This window comes from Thunnus thynnus, chromosome 16 (genome assembly GCF_963924715.1).
Source record: "Thunnus thynnus chromosome 16, fThuThy2.1, whole genome shotgun sequence".
Lineage (NCBI taxonomy): Eukaryota > Metazoa > Chordata > Actinopteri > Scombriformes > Scombridae > Thunnus > Thunnus thynnus.
Window position 1 is genome coordinate 26,942,204 of NC_089532.1, and position 12,661 is coordinate 26,954,864.

The 12,661-nt window shown below is 40.9% G+C and overlaps 29 non-coding genes across 29 annotated transcripts; all 29 read left to right on the forward strand.

The window, feature by feature from the left end:
* The first annotated feature begins 79 nt into the window (after positions 1–79).
* trnak-cuu (transfer RNA lysine (anticodon CUU)) lies at positions 80–152 on the forward strand. The gene has a single exon. It is a non-coding gene; the product is annotated as a tRNA-Lys (tRNA).
* A 373-nt stretch (positions 153–525) lies between these two features.
* trnak-uuu (transfer RNA lysine (anticodon UUU)) lies at positions 526–598 on the forward strand. Its single transcript has one exon. It is a non-coding gene; the product is annotated as a tRNA-Lys (tRNA).
* Positions 599–973: 375 nt separating this feature from the next.
* trnak-cuu (transfer RNA lysine (anticodon CUU)) lies at positions 974–1,046 on the forward strand. The gene has a single exon. It is a non-coding gene; the product is annotated as a tRNA-Lys (tRNA).
* A 373-nt stretch (positions 1,047–1,419) lies between these two features.
* trnak-uuu (transfer RNA lysine (anticodon UUU)) lies at positions 1,420–1,492 on the forward strand. The gene has a single exon. It is a non-coding gene; the product is annotated as a tRNA-Lys (tRNA).
* Positions 1,493–1,866: 374 nt separating this feature from the next.
* trnak-cuu (transfer RNA lysine (anticodon CUU)) lies at positions 1,867–1,939 on the forward strand. The gene has a single exon. It is a non-coding gene; the product is annotated as a tRNA-Lys (tRNA).
* Positions 1,940–2,312: 373 nt separating this feature from the next.
* On the forward strand, positions 2,313–2,385 carry trnak-uuu (transfer RNA lysine (anticodon UUU)). Its single transcript has one exon. It is a non-coding gene; the product is annotated as a tRNA-Lys (tRNA).
* Positions 2,386–2,760: 375 nt separating this feature from the next.
* trnak-cuu (transfer RNA lysine (anticodon CUU)) lies at positions 2,761–2,833 on the forward strand. The gene has a single exon. It is a non-coding gene; the product is annotated as a tRNA-Lys (tRNA).
* Positions 2,834–3,206: 373 nt separating this feature from the next.
* Positions 3,207–3,279, forward strand: trnak-uuu (transfer RNA lysine (anticodon UUU)). The gene has a single exon. It is a non-coding gene; the product is annotated as a tRNA-Lys (tRNA).
* Positions 3,280–3,653: 374 nt separating this feature from the next.
* On the forward strand, positions 3,654–3,726 carry trnak-cuu (transfer RNA lysine (anticodon CUU)). Its single transcript has one exon. It is a non-coding gene; the product is annotated as a tRNA-Lys (tRNA).
* Positions 3,727–4,099: 373 nt separating this feature from the next.
* trnak-uuu (transfer RNA lysine (anticodon UUU)) lies at positions 4,100–4,172 on the forward strand. The gene has a single exon. It is a non-coding gene; the product is annotated as a tRNA-Lys (tRNA).
* A 374-nt stretch (positions 4,173–4,546) lies between these two features.
* trnak-cuu (transfer RNA lysine (anticodon CUU)) lies at positions 4,547–4,619 on the forward strand. The gene has a single exon. It is a non-coding gene; the product is annotated as a tRNA-Lys (tRNA).
* Positions 4,620–4,991: 372 nt separating this feature from the next.
* trnak-cuu (transfer RNA lysine (anticodon CUU)) lies at positions 4,992–5,064 on the forward strand. The gene has a single exon. It is a non-coding gene; the product is annotated as a tRNA-Lys (tRNA).
* A 361-nt stretch (positions 5,065–5,425) lies between these two features.
* trnak-cuu (transfer RNA lysine (anticodon CUU)) lies at positions 5,426–5,498 on the forward strand. Its single transcript has one exon. It is a non-coding gene; the product is annotated as a tRNA-Lys (tRNA).
* Positions 5,499–5,871: 373 nt separating this feature from the next.
* Positions 5,872–5,944, forward strand: trnak-uuu (transfer RNA lysine (anticodon UUU)). The gene has a single exon. It is a non-coding gene; the product is annotated as a tRNA-Lys (tRNA).
* A 374-nt stretch (positions 5,945–6,318) lies between these two features.
* On the forward strand, positions 6,319–6,391 carry trnak-cuu (transfer RNA lysine (anticodon CUU)). Its single transcript has one exon. It is a non-coding gene; the product is annotated as a tRNA-Lys (tRNA).
* Positions 6,392–6,763: 372 nt separating this feature from the next.
* On the forward strand, positions 6,764–6,836 carry trnak-cuu (transfer RNA lysine (anticodon CUU)). The gene has a single exon. It is a non-coding gene; the product is annotated as a tRNA-Lys (tRNA).
* A 373-nt stretch (positions 6,837–7,209) lies between these two features.
* trnak-uuu (transfer RNA lysine (anticodon UUU)) lies at positions 7,210–7,282 on the forward strand. Its single transcript has one exon. It is a non-coding gene; the product is annotated as a tRNA-Lys (tRNA).
* Positions 7,283–7,655: 373 nt separating this feature from the next.
* Positions 7,656–7,728, forward strand: trnak-uuu (transfer RNA lysine (anticodon UUU)). Its single transcript has one exon. It is a non-coding gene; the product is annotated as a tRNA-Lys (tRNA).
* A 374-nt stretch (positions 7,729–8,102) lies between these two features.
* Positions 8,103–8,175, forward strand: trnak-cuu (transfer RNA lysine (anticodon CUU)). The gene has a single exon. It is a non-coding gene; the product is annotated as a tRNA-Lys (tRNA).
* Positions 8,176–8,547: 372 nt separating this feature from the next.
* trnak-cuu (transfer RNA lysine (anticodon CUU)) lies at positions 8,548–8,620 on the forward strand. The gene has a single exon. It is a non-coding gene; the product is annotated as a tRNA-Lys (tRNA).
* Positions 8,621–8,993: 373 nt separating this feature from the next.
* On the forward strand, positions 8,994–9,066 carry trnak-uuu (transfer RNA lysine (anticodon UUU)). Its single transcript has one exon. It is a non-coding gene; the product is annotated as a tRNA-Lys (tRNA).
* Positions 9,067–9,439: 373 nt separating this feature from the next.
* Positions 9,440–9,512, forward strand: trnak-uuu (transfer RNA lysine (anticodon UUU)). The gene has a single exon. It is a non-coding gene; the product is annotated as a tRNA-Lys (tRNA).
* A 374-nt stretch (positions 9,513–9,886) lies between these two features.
* trnak-cuu (transfer RNA lysine (anticodon CUU)) lies at positions 9,887–9,959 on the forward strand. Its single transcript has one exon. It is a non-coding gene; the product is annotated as a tRNA-Lys (tRNA).
* Positions 9,960–10,332: 373 nt separating this feature from the next.
* trnak-uuu (transfer RNA lysine (anticodon UUU)) lies at positions 10,333–10,405 on the forward strand. The gene has a single exon. It is a non-coding gene; the product is annotated as a tRNA-Lys (tRNA).
* A 374-nt stretch (positions 10,406–10,779) lies between these two features.
* trnak-cuu (transfer RNA lysine (anticodon CUU)) lies at positions 10,780–10,852 on the forward strand. Its single transcript has one exon. It is a non-coding gene; the product is annotated as a tRNA-Lys (tRNA).
* Positions 10,853–11,224: 372 nt separating this feature from the next.
* trnak-cuu (transfer RNA lysine (anticodon CUU)) lies at positions 11,225–11,297 on the forward strand. The gene has a single exon. It is a non-coding gene; the product is annotated as a tRNA-Lys (tRNA).
* Positions 11,298–11,669: 372 nt separating this feature from the next.
* On the forward strand, positions 11,670–11,742 carry trnak-uuu (transfer RNA lysine (anticodon UUU)). The gene has a single exon. It is a non-coding gene; the product is annotated as a tRNA-Lys (tRNA).
* Positions 11,743–12,115: 373 nt separating this feature from the next.
* On the forward strand, positions 12,116–12,188 carry trnak-uuu (transfer RNA lysine (anticodon UUU)). The gene has a single exon. It is a non-coding gene; the product is annotated as a tRNA-Lys (tRNA).
* A 364-nt stretch (positions 12,189–12,552) lies between these two features.
* On the forward strand, positions 12,553–12,625 carry trnak-cuu (transfer RNA lysine (anticodon CUU)). Its single transcript has one exon. It is a non-coding gene; the product is annotated as a tRNA-Lys (tRNA).
* Positions 12,626–12,661: the final 36 nt, after the last annotated feature.

The following is a 12,661-nucleotide window of genomic DNA, read 5'->3' on the forward strand; positions in this document are numbered from 1 at the left end:
AAGACAAATGCCAGGATAAAATTCACCGAAAGAAAAACGTTCTTTCTCGAAAAATTTCTGCTTTGAAACAACAAAAAGAGCCCGGTTAGCTCAGTCGGTAGAGCATGAGACTCTTAATCTCAGGGTCGTGGGTTCGAGCCCCACATTGGGCGCAAGGTTTAATCTTCTGATTTGTCGTTGGGGGACATTATGATTCAAAGATACTGTATGTCCAGTTTCAAATACAATTCCTCTGACCTCACCAGAGAAGGGCATAGGATCGTGACTGCATTTGTAACTGCTCACGCTTTGCACAAGACTCCCTCAGATATGCCAAGGTAGTACACAGAATAAAGGCTACGCATTCCATTGACCGATTGCTCATCTTGAATACAAATTACCGTTAAGGTTGCGTTCAATAAATTTTGTGGCGCTCAAATTTAGATACTTGTGAAATTACATGCATGAAGACAAATGTCAGGATAACATGCACCGAAACAAAAACGTTCTTTCTCGAAAAATTTCTGCTTGGAAACAACAAAAAGAGCCCGGTTAGCTCAGTCGGTAGAGCATGAGACTTTTAATCTCAGGGTCGTGGGTTCGAGTCCCACATTGGGCGCACAGTTTGATCTTCTGATATGTATTTGGAGGACATCACGATTCGAACATACTGTATCTCCAATTTCAAATACAATTCCTGTGACCTCACCAGAGAAAGCCATAAAATCGTGACAATGCATTTGTAAGGGCTCACACTTTGTACAAGACTCCCTCAGATATGCCAAGGTAGTACACAGAATAAAGGCTACGCATTCCATTGACCGATTGCTCATCTTGAATACAAATTACCGTTAAGGTTGCGTTCAATAAATTTTGTGGCGCTCAAATTTAGATACTTGTGAAATTACATGCATGAAGACAAATGCCAGGATAAAATTCACCGAAAGAAAAACGTTCTTTCTCGAAAAATTTCTGCTTTGAAACAACAAAAAGAGCCCGGTTAGCTCAGTCGGTAGAGCATGAGACTCTTAATCTCAGGGTCGTGGGTTCGAGCCCCACATTGGGCGCAAGGTTTAATCTTCTGATTTGTCATTGGGGGACATTATGATTCAAAGATACTGTATGTCCAGTTTCAAATACAATTCCTCTGATCTCACCAGAGAAGGGCATAGGATCGTGACTGCATTTGTAACTGCTCACGCTTTGCACAAGACTCCCTCAGATATGCCAAGGTAGTACACAGAATAAAGGCTACGCATTCCATTGACCGATTGCTCATCTTGAATACAAATTACCGTTAAGGTTGCGTTCAATAAATTTTGTGGCGCTCAAATTTAGATACTTGTGAAATTACATGCATGAAGACAAATGTCAGGATAACATGCACCGAAACAAAAACGTTCTTTCTCGAAAAATTTCTGCTTGGAAACAACAAAAAGAGCCCGGTTAGCTCAGTCGGTAGAGCATGAGACTTTTAATCTCAGGGTCGTGGGTTCGAGTCCCACATTGGGCGCACAGTTTGATCTTCTGATATGTATTTGGAGGACATCACGATTCGAACATACTGTATCTCCAATTTCAAACACAATTCCTGTGACCTCACCAGAGAAAGCCATAAGATCGTGACAGTGCATTTGTAAGGGCTCACACTTTGTACAAGACTTTCTCAGATATGCCAAGGTAATACACAGAATAAAGGCTACGCATTCCATTGACGATTGCTCATCTTGAAAACCAATTACCTTTAAGGTTGCGTTCAATAAATTTTGTGGCTCTCAAATTTAGATACTTGTGAAATTACATGTATGAAGACAAATGCCAGGATAAAATTCACCGAAAGAAAAACGTTCTTTCTCGAAAAATTTCTGCTTTGAAACAACAAAAAGAGCCCGGTTAGCTCAGTCGGTAGAGCATGAGACTCTTAATCTCAGGGTCGTGGGTTCGAGCCCCACATTGGGCGCAAGGTTTAATCTTCTGATTTGTCGTTGGGGGACATTATGATTCAAAGATACTGTATGTCCAGTTTCAAATACAATTCCTCTGACCTCACCAGAGAAGGGCATAGGATCGTGACTGCATTTGTAACTGCTCACGCTTTGCACAAGACTCCCTCAGATATGCCAAGGTAGTACACAGAATAAAGGCTACGCATTCCATTGACCGATTGCTCATCTTGAATACAAATTACCGTTAAGGTTGCGTTCAATAAATTTTGTGGCGCTCAAATTTAGATACTTGTGAAATTACATGCATGAAGACAAATGTCAGGATAACATGCACCGAAACAAAAACGTTCTTTCTCGAAAAATTTCTGCTTGGAAACAACAAAAAGAGCCCGGTTAGCTCAGTCGGTAGAGCATGAGACTTTTAATCTCAGGGTCGTGGGTTCGAGTCCCACATTGGGCGCACAGTTTGATCTTCTGATATGTATTTGGAGGACATCACGATTCGAACATACTGTATCTCCAATTTCAAATACAATTCCTGTGACCTCACCAGAGAAAGCCATAAAATCGTGACAATGCATTTGTAAGGGCTCACACTTTGTACAAGACTCCCTCAGATATGCCAAGGTAGTACACAGAATAAAGGCTACGCATTCCATTGACCGATTGCTCATCTTGAATACAAATTACCGTTAAGGTTGCGTTCAATAAATTTTGTGGCGCTCAAATTTAGATACTTGTGAAATTACATGCATGAAGACAAATGCCAGGATAAAATTCACCGAAAGAAAAACGTTCTTTCTCGAAAAATTTCTGCTTTGAAACAACAAAAAGAGCCCGGTTAGCTCAGTCGGTAGAGCATGAGACTCTTAATCTCAGGGTCGTGGGTTCGAGCCCCACATTGGGCGCAAGGTTTAATCTTCTGATTTGTCATTGGGGGACATTATGATTCAAAGATACTGTATGTCCAGTTTCAAATACAATTCCTCTGATCTCACCAGAGAAGGGCATAGGATCGTGACTGCATTTGTAACTGCTCACGCTTTGCACAAGACTCCCTCAGATATGCCAAGGTAGTACACAGAATAAAGGCTACGCATTCCATTGACCGATTGCTCATCTTGAATACAAATTACCGTTAAGGTTGCGTTCAATAAATTTTGTGGCGCTCAAATTTAGATACTTGTGAAATTACATGCATGAAGACAAATGTCAGGATAACATGCACCGAAACAAAAACGTTCTTTCTCGAAAAATTTCTGCTTGGAAACAACAAAAAGAGCCCGGTTAGCTCAGTCGGTAGAGCATGAGACTTTTAATCTCAGGGTCGTGGGTTCGAGTCCCACATTGGGCGCACAGTTTGATCTTCTGATATGTATTTGGAGGACATCACGATTCGAACATACTGTATCTCCAATTTCAAACACAATTCCTGTGACCTCACCAGAGAAAGCCATAAGATCGTGACAGTGCATTTGTAAGGGCTCACACTTTGTACAAGACTTTCTCAGATATGCCAAGGTAATACACAGAATAAAGGCTACGCATTCCATTGACGATTGCTCATCTTGAAAACCAATTACCTTTAAGGTTGCGTTCAATAAATTTTGTGGCTCTCAAATTTAGATACTTGTGAAATTACATGTATGAAGACAAATGCCAGGATAAAATTCACCGAAAGAAAAACGTTCTTTCTCGAAAAATTTCTGCTTTGAAACAACAAAAAGAGCCCGGTTAGCTCAGTCGGTAGAGCATGAGACTCTTAATCTCAGGGTCGTGGGTTCCAGCCCCACATTGGGCGCAAGGTTTAATCTTCTGATTTGTCATTGGGGGACATTATGATTCAAAGATACTGTATGTCCAGTTTCAAATACAATTCCTCTGATCTCACCAGAGAAGGGCATAGGATCGTGACTGCATTTGTAACTGCTCACGCTTTGCACAAGACTCCCTCAGATATGCCAAGGTAGTACACAGAATAAAGGCTACGCATTCCATTGACCGATTGCTCATCTTGAATACAAATTACCATTAAGGTTGCGTTCAATAAATTTTGTGGCGCTCAAATTTAGATACTTGTGAAATTACATGCATGAAGACAAATGTCAGGATAACATGCACCGAAAGAAAAACGTTCTTTCTCGAAAAATTTCTGCTTGGAAACAACAAAAAGAGCCCGGTTAGCTCAGTCGGTAGAGCATGAGACTTTTAATCTCAGGGTCGTGGGTTCGAGTCCCACATTGGGCGCACAGTTTGATCTTCTGATATGTATTTGGAGGACATCACGATTCGAACATACTGTATCTCCAATTTCAAACACAATTCCTGTGACCTCACCAGAGAAAGCCATAAGATCGTGACAGTGCATTTGTAAGGGCTCACACTTTGTACAAGACTTTCTCAGATATGCCAAGGTAATACACAGAATAAAGGCTACGCATTCCATTGACGATTGCTCATCTTGAAAACCAATTACCTTTAAGGTTGCGTTCAATAAATTTTGTGGCTCTCAAATTTAGATACTTGTGAAATTACATGTATGAAGACAAATGCCAGGATAAAATTCACCGAAAGAAAAACGTTCTTTCTCGAAAAATTTCTGCTTTGAAACAACAAAAAGAGCCCGGTTAGCTCAGTCGGTAGAGCATGAGACTCTTAATCTCAGGGTCGTGGGTTCGAGCCCCACATTGGGTGCAAGGTTTAATCTTCTGATTTGTCGTTGGGGGACATTATGATTCAAAGATACTGTATGTCCAGTTTCAAATACAATTCCTCTGATCTCACCAGAGAAGGGCATAGGATCGTGACTGCATTTGTAACTGCTCACGCTTTGCACAAGACTCCCTCAGATATGCCAAGGTAGTACACAGAATAAAGGCTACGCATTCCATTGACGATTGCTCATCTTGAAAACCAATTACCTTTAAGGTTGCGTTCAATAAATTTTGTGGCTCTCAAATTTAGATACTTGTGAAATTACATGTATGAAGACAAATGCCAGGATAAAATTCACCGAAAGAAAAACGTTCTTTCTCGAAAAATTTCTGCTTTGAAACAACAAAAAGAGCCCGGTTAGCTCAGTCGGTAGAGCATGAGACTCTTAATCTCAGGGTCGTGGGTTCGAGCCCCACATTGGGCGCAAGGTTTAGTCTTCTGATTTGTCATTGGGGGACATTATGATTCAAAGATACTGTATGTCCAGTTTCAAATACAATTCCTCTGACCTCACCAGAGAAGGGCATAGGATCGTAACTGCTCACGCTTTGCACAAGACTCCCTCAGATATGCCAAGGTAGTACACAGAATAAAGGCTACGCATTCCATTGACCGATTGCTCATCTTGAATACAAATTACCGTTAAGGTTGCGTTCAATAAATTTTGTGGCGCTCAAATTTAGATACTTGTGAAATTACATGCATGAAGACAAATGTCAGGATAACATGCACCGAAAGAAAAACGTTCTTTCTCGAAAAATTTCTGCTTTGAAACAACAAAAAGAGCCCGGTTAGCTCAGTCGGTAGAGCATGAGACTCTTAATCTCAGGGTCGTGGGTTCGAGCCCCACATTGGGCGCAAGGTTTAGTCTTCTGATTTGTCATTGGGGGACATTATGATTCAAAGATACTGTATGTCCAGTTTCAAATACAATTCCTCTGATCTCACCAGAGAAGGGCATAGGATCGTGACTGCATTTGTAACTGCTCACGCTTTGCACAAGAGTCCCTCAGATATGCCATGGTAGTACACAGAATAAAGGCTACGCATTCCATTGACCGATTGCTCATCTTGAATACAAATTACCGTTAAGGTTGCGTTCAATAAATTTTGTGGCGCTCAAATTTAGATACTTGTGAAATTACATGCATGAAGACAAATGTCAGGATAACATGCACCGAAACAAAAACGTTCTTTCTCGAAAAATTTCTGCTTGGAAACAACAAAAAGAGCCCGGTTAGCTCAGTCGGTAGAGCATGAGACTTTTAATCTCAGGGTCGTGGGTTCGAGTCCCACATTGGGCGCACAGTTTGATCTTCTGATATGTATTTGGAGGACATCACGATTCGAACATACTGTATCTCCAATTTCAAACACAATTCCTGTGACCTCACCAGAGAAAGCCATAAGATCGTGACAGTGCATTTGTAAGGGCTCACACTTTGTACAAGACTTTCTCAGATATGCCAAGGTAATACACAGAATAAAGGCTACGCATTCCATTGACGATTGCTCATCTTGAAAACCAATTACCTTTAAGGTTGCGTTCAATAAATTTTGTGGCTCTCAAATTTAGATACTTGTGAAATTACATGTATGAAGACAAATGCCAGGATAAAATTCACCGAAAGAAAAACGTTCTTTCTCGAAAAATTTCTGCTTTGAAACAACAAAAAGAGCCCGGTTAGCTCAGTCGGTAGAGCATGAGACTCTTAATCTCAGGGTCGTGGGTTCGAGCCCCACATTGGGCGCAAGGTTTAATCTTCTGATTTGTCGTTGGGGGACATTATGATTCAAAGATACTGTATGTCCAGTTTCAAATACAATTCCTCTGATCTCACCAGAGAAGGGCATAGGATCGTGACTGCATTTGTAACTGCTCACGCTTTGCACAAGACTCCCTCAGATATGCCAAGGTAGTACACAGAATAAAGGCTACGCATTCCATTGACGATTGCTCATCTTGAAAACCAATTACCTTTAAGGTTGCGTTCAATAAATTTTGTGGCTCTCAAATTTAGATACTTGTGAAATTACATGTATGAAGACAAATGCCAGGATAAAATTCACCGAAAGAAAAACGTTCTTTCTCGAAAAATTTCTGCTTTGAAACAACAAAAAGAGCCCGGTTAGCTCAGTCGGTAGAGCATGAGACTCTTAATCTCAGGGTCGTGGGTTCCAGCCCCACATTGGGCGCAAGGTTTAGTCTTCTGATTTGTCATTGGGGGACATTATGATTCAAAGATACTGTATGTCCAGTTTCAAATACAATTCCTCTGACCTCACCAGAGAAGGGCATAGGATCGTGACTGCATTTGTAACTGCTCACGCTTTGCACAAGACTCCCTCAGATATGCCAAGGTAGTACACAGAATAAAGGCTACGCATTCCATTGACCGATTGCTCATCTTGAATACAAATTACCGTTAAGGTTGCGTTCAATAAATTTTGTGGCGCTCAAATTTAGATACTTGTGAAATTACATGCATGAAGACAAATGTCAGGATAACATGCACCGAAAGAAAAACGTTCTTTCTCGAAAAATTTCTGCTTGGAAACAACAAAAAGAGCCCGGTTAGCTCAGTCGGTAGAGCATGAGACTTTTAATCTCAGGGTTGTGGGTTCGAGTCCCACATTGGGTGCACAGTTTGATCTTCTGATATGTATTTGGAGGACATCACGATTCAAACATACTGTATCTCCAATTTCAAACACAATTCCTGTGACCTCACCAGAGAAAGCCATAAGATCGTGACTGCATTCGTAACTGCTCACGCTTTGCACAAGACTCCCTCAGATATGCCAAGGTAGTACACAGAATAAAGGCTACGCATTCCATTGACCGATTGCTCATCTTGAATACAAATTACCGTTAAGGTTGCGTTCAATAAATTTTGTGGCGCTCAAATTTAGATACTTGTGAAATTACATGCATGAAGACAAATGTCAGGATAACATGCACCGAAAGAAAAACGTTCTTTCTCGAAAAATTTCTGCTTTGAAACAACAAAAAGAGCCCGGTTAGCTCAGTCGGTAGAGCATGAGACTTTTAATCTCAGGGTCGTGGGTTCGAGTCCCACATTGGGCGCACAGTTTGATCTTCTGATATGTATTTGGAGGACATCACGATTCGAACATACTGTATCTCCAATTTCAAACACAATTCCTGTGACCTCACCAGAGAAAGCCATAAGATCGTGACAGTGCATTTGTAAGGGCTCACACTTTGTACAAGACTTTCTCAGATATGCCAAGGTAATACACAGAATAAAGGCTACGCATTCCATTGACGATTGCTCATCTTGAAAACCAATTACCTTTAAGGTTGCGTTCAATAAATTTTGTGGCTCTCAAATTTAGATACTTGTGAAATTACATGTATGAAGACAAATGCCAGGATAAAATTCACCGAAAGAAAAACGTTCTTTCTCGAAAAATTTCTGCTTTGAAACAACAAAAAGAGCCCGGTTAGCTCAGTCGGTAGAGCATGAGACTCTTAATCTCAGGGTCGTGGGTTCGAGCCCCACATTGGGCGCAAGGTTTAATCTTCTGATTTGTCGTTGGGGGACATTATGATTCAAAGATACTGTATGTCCAGTTTCAAATACAATTCCTCTGATCTCACCAGAGAAGGGCATAGGATCGTGACTGCATTTGTAACTGCTCACGCTTTGCACAAGACTCCCTCAGATATGCCAAGGTAGTACACAGAATAAAGGCTACGCATTCCATTGACGATTGCTCATCTTGAAAACCAATTACCTTTAAGGTTGCGTTCAATAAATTTTGTGGCTCTCAAATTTAGATACTTGTGAAATTACATGTATGAAGACAAATGCCAGGATAAAATTCACCGAAAGAAAAACGTTCTTTCTCGAAAAATTTCTGCTTTGAAACAACAAAAAGAGCCCGGTTAGCTCAGTCGGTAGAGCATGAGACTCTTAATCTCAGGGTCGTGGGTTCCAGCCCCACATTGGGCGCAAGGTTTAGTCTTCTGATTTGTCATTGGGGGACATTATGATTCAAAGATACTGTATGTCCAGTTTCAAATACAATTCCTCTGACCTCACCAGAGAAGGGCATAGGATCGTGACTGCATTTGTAACTGCTCACGCTTTGCACAAGACTCCCTCAGATATGCCAAGGTAGTACACAGAATAAAGGCTACGCATTCCATTGACCGATTGCTCATCTTGAATACAAATTACCGTTAAGGTTGCGTTCAATAAATTTTGTGGCGCTCAAATTTAGATACTTGTGAAATTACATGCATGAAGACAAATGTCAGGATAACATGCACCGAAAGAAAAACGTTCTTTCTCGAAAAATTTCTGCTTGGAAACAACAAAAAGAGCCCGGTTAGCTCAGTCGATAGAGCATGAGACTTTTAATCTCAGGGTTGTGGGTTCGAGTCCCACATTGGGCGCACAGTTTGATCTTCTGATATGTATTTGGAGGACATCACGATTCAAACATACTGTATCTCCAATTTCAAACACAATTCCTGTGACCTCACCAGAGAAAGCCATAAGATCGTGACTGCATTCGTAACTGCTCACGCTTTGCACAAGACTCCCTCAGATATGCCAAGGTAGTACACAGAATAAAGGCTACGCATTCCATTGACCGATTGCTCATCTTGAATACAAATTACCGTTAAGGTTGCGTTCAATAAATTTTGTGGCGCTCAAATTTAGATACTTGTGAAATTACATGCATGAAGACAAATGTCAGGATAACATGCACCGAAAGAAAAACGTTCTTTCTCGAAAAATTTCTGCTTTGAAACAACAAAAAGAGCCCGGTTAGCTCAGTCGGTAGAGCATGAGACTTTTAATCTCAGGGTCGTGGGTTCGAGTCCCACATTGGGCGCACAGTTTGATCTTCTGATATGTATTTGGAGGACATCACGATTCGAACATACTGTATCTCCAATTTCAAACACAATTCCTGTGACCTCACCAGAGAAAGCCATAAGATCGTGACAGTGCATTTGTAAGGGCTCACACTTTGTACAAGACTTTCTCAGATATGCCAAGGTAATACACAGAATAAAGGCTACGCATTCCATTGACGATTGCTCATCTTGAAAACCAATTACCTTTAAGGTTGCGTTCAATAAATTTTGTGGCTCTCAAATTTAGATACTTGTGAAATTACATGTATGAAGACAAATGCCAGGATAAAATTCACCGAAAGAAAAACGTTCTTTCTCGAAAAATTTCTGCTTTGAAACAACAAAAAGAGCCCGGTTAGCTCAGTCGGTAGAGCATGAGACTCTTAATCTCAGGGTCGTGGGTTCGAGCCCCACATTGGGCGCAAGGTTTAATCTTCTGATTTGTCGTTGGGGGACATTATGATTCAAAGATACTGTATGTCCAGTTTCAAATACAATTCCTCTGACCTCACCAGAGAAGGGCATAGGATCGTGACTGCATTTGTAACTGCTCACGCTTTGCACAAGACTCCCTCAGATATGCCAAGGTAGTACACAGAATAAAGGCTACGCATTCCATTGACCGATTGCTCATCTTGAATACAAATTACCGTTAAGGTTGCGTTCAATAAATTTTGTGGCGCTCAAATTTAGATACTTGTGAAATTACATGCATGAAGACAAATGTCAGGATAACATGCACCGAAACAAAAACGTTCTTTCTCGAAAAATTTCTGCTTGGAAACAACAAAAAGAGCCCGGTTAGCTCAGTCGGTAGAGCATGAGACTTTTAATCTCAGGGTCGTGGGTTCGAGTCCCACATTGGGCGCACAGTTTGATCTTCTGATATGTATTTGGAGGACATCACGATTCGAACATACTGTATCTCCAATTTCAAACACAATTCCTGTGACCTCACCAGAGAAAGCCATAAGATCGTGACAGTGCATTTGTAAGGGCTCACACTTTGTACAAGACTTTCTCAGATATGCCAAGGTAATACACAGAATAAAGGCTACGCATTCCATTGACGATTGCTCATCTTGAAAACCAATTACCTTTAAGGTTGCGTTCAATAAATTTTGTGGCTCTCAAATTTAGATACTTGTGAAATTACATGTATGAAGACAAATGCCAGGATAAAATTCACCGAAAGAAAAACGTTCTTTCTCGAAAAATTTCTGCTTTGAAACAACAAAAAGAGCCCGGTTAGCTCAGTCGGTAGAGCATGAGACTCTTAATCTCAGGGTCGTGGGTTCGAGCCCCACATTGGGCGCAAGGTTTAATCTTCTGATTTGTCGTTGGGGGACATTATGATTCAAAGATACTGTATGTCCAGTTTCAAATACAATTCCTCTGATCTCACCAGAGAAGGGCATAGGATCGTGACTGCATTTGTAACTGCTCACGCTTTGCACAAGACTCCCTCAGATATGCCAAGGTAGTACACAGAATAAAGGCTACGCATTCCATTGACGATTGCTCATCTTGAAAACCAATTACCTTTAAGGTTGCGTTCAATAAATTTTGTGGCTCTCAAATTTAGATACTTGTGAAATTACATGTATGAAGACAAATGCCAGGATAAAATTCACCGAAAGAAAAACGTTCTTTCTCGAAAAATTTCTGCTTTGAAACAACAAAAAGAGCCCGGTTAGCTCAGTCGGTAGAGCATGAGACTCTTAATCTCAGGGTCGTGGGTTCGAGCCCCACATTGGGTGCAAGGTTTAATCTTCTGATTTGTCGTTGGGGGACATTATGATTCAAAGATACTGTATGTCCAGTTTCAAATACAATTCCTCTGATCTCACCAGAGAAGGGCATAGGATCGTGACTGCATTTGTAACTGCTCACGCTTTGCACAAGACTCCCTCAGATATGCCAAGGTAGTACACAGAATAAAGGCTACGCATTCCATTGACGATTGCTCATCTTGAAAACCAATTACCTTTAAGGTTGCGTTCAATAAATTTTGTGGCTCTCAAATTTAGATACTTGTGAAATTACATGTATGAAGACAAATGCCAGGATAAAATTCACCGAAAGAAAAACGTTCTTTCTCGAAAAATTTCTGCTTGGAAACAACAAAAAGAGCCCGGTTAGCTCAGTCGGTAGAGCATGAGACTTTTAATCTCAGGGTTGTGGGTTCGAGTCCCACATTGGGCGCACAGTTTGATCTTCTGATATGTATTTGGAGGACATCACGATTCAAACATACTGTATCTCCAATTTCAAACACAATTCCTGTGACCTCACCAGAGAAAGCCATAAGATCGTGACTGCATTCGTAACTGCTCACGCTTTGCACAAGACTCCCTCAGATATGCCAAGGTAGTACACAGAATAAAGGCTACGCATTCCATTGACCGATTGCTCATCTTGAATACAAATTACCGTTAAGGTTGCGTTCAATAAATTTTGTGGCGCTCAAATTTAGATACTTGTGAAATTACATGCATGAAGACAAATGTCAGGATAACATGCACCGAAAGAAAAACGTTCTTTCTCGAAAAATTTCTGCTTTGAAACAACAAAAAGAGCCCGGTTAGCTCAGTCGGTAGAGCATGAGACTTTTAATCTCAGGGTCGTGGGTTCGAGTCCCACATTGGGCGCACAGTTTGATCTTCTGATATGTATTTGGAGGACATCACGATTCAAACATACTGTATCTCCAATTTCAAATACAATTCCTGTGACCTCACCAGAGAAAGCCATAAGATCGTGACAGTGCATTTGTAAGGGCTCACACTTTGTACAAGACTTTCTCAGATATGCCACAGAATAAAGGCTACGCATTCCATTGACGATTGCTCATCTTGAAAACCAATTACCTTTAAGGTTGCGTTCAATAAATTTTGTGGCTCTCAAATTTAGATACTTGTGAAATTACATGTATGAAGACAAATGCCAGGATAAAATTCACCGAAAGAAAAACGTTCTTTCTCGAAAAATTTCTGCTTTGAAACAACAAAAAGAGCCCGGTTAGCTCAGTCGGTAGAGCATGAGACTCTTAATCTCAGGGTCGTGGGTTCGAGCCCCACATTGGGCGCAAGGTTTAATCTTCTGATTTGTCGTTGGGGGACAT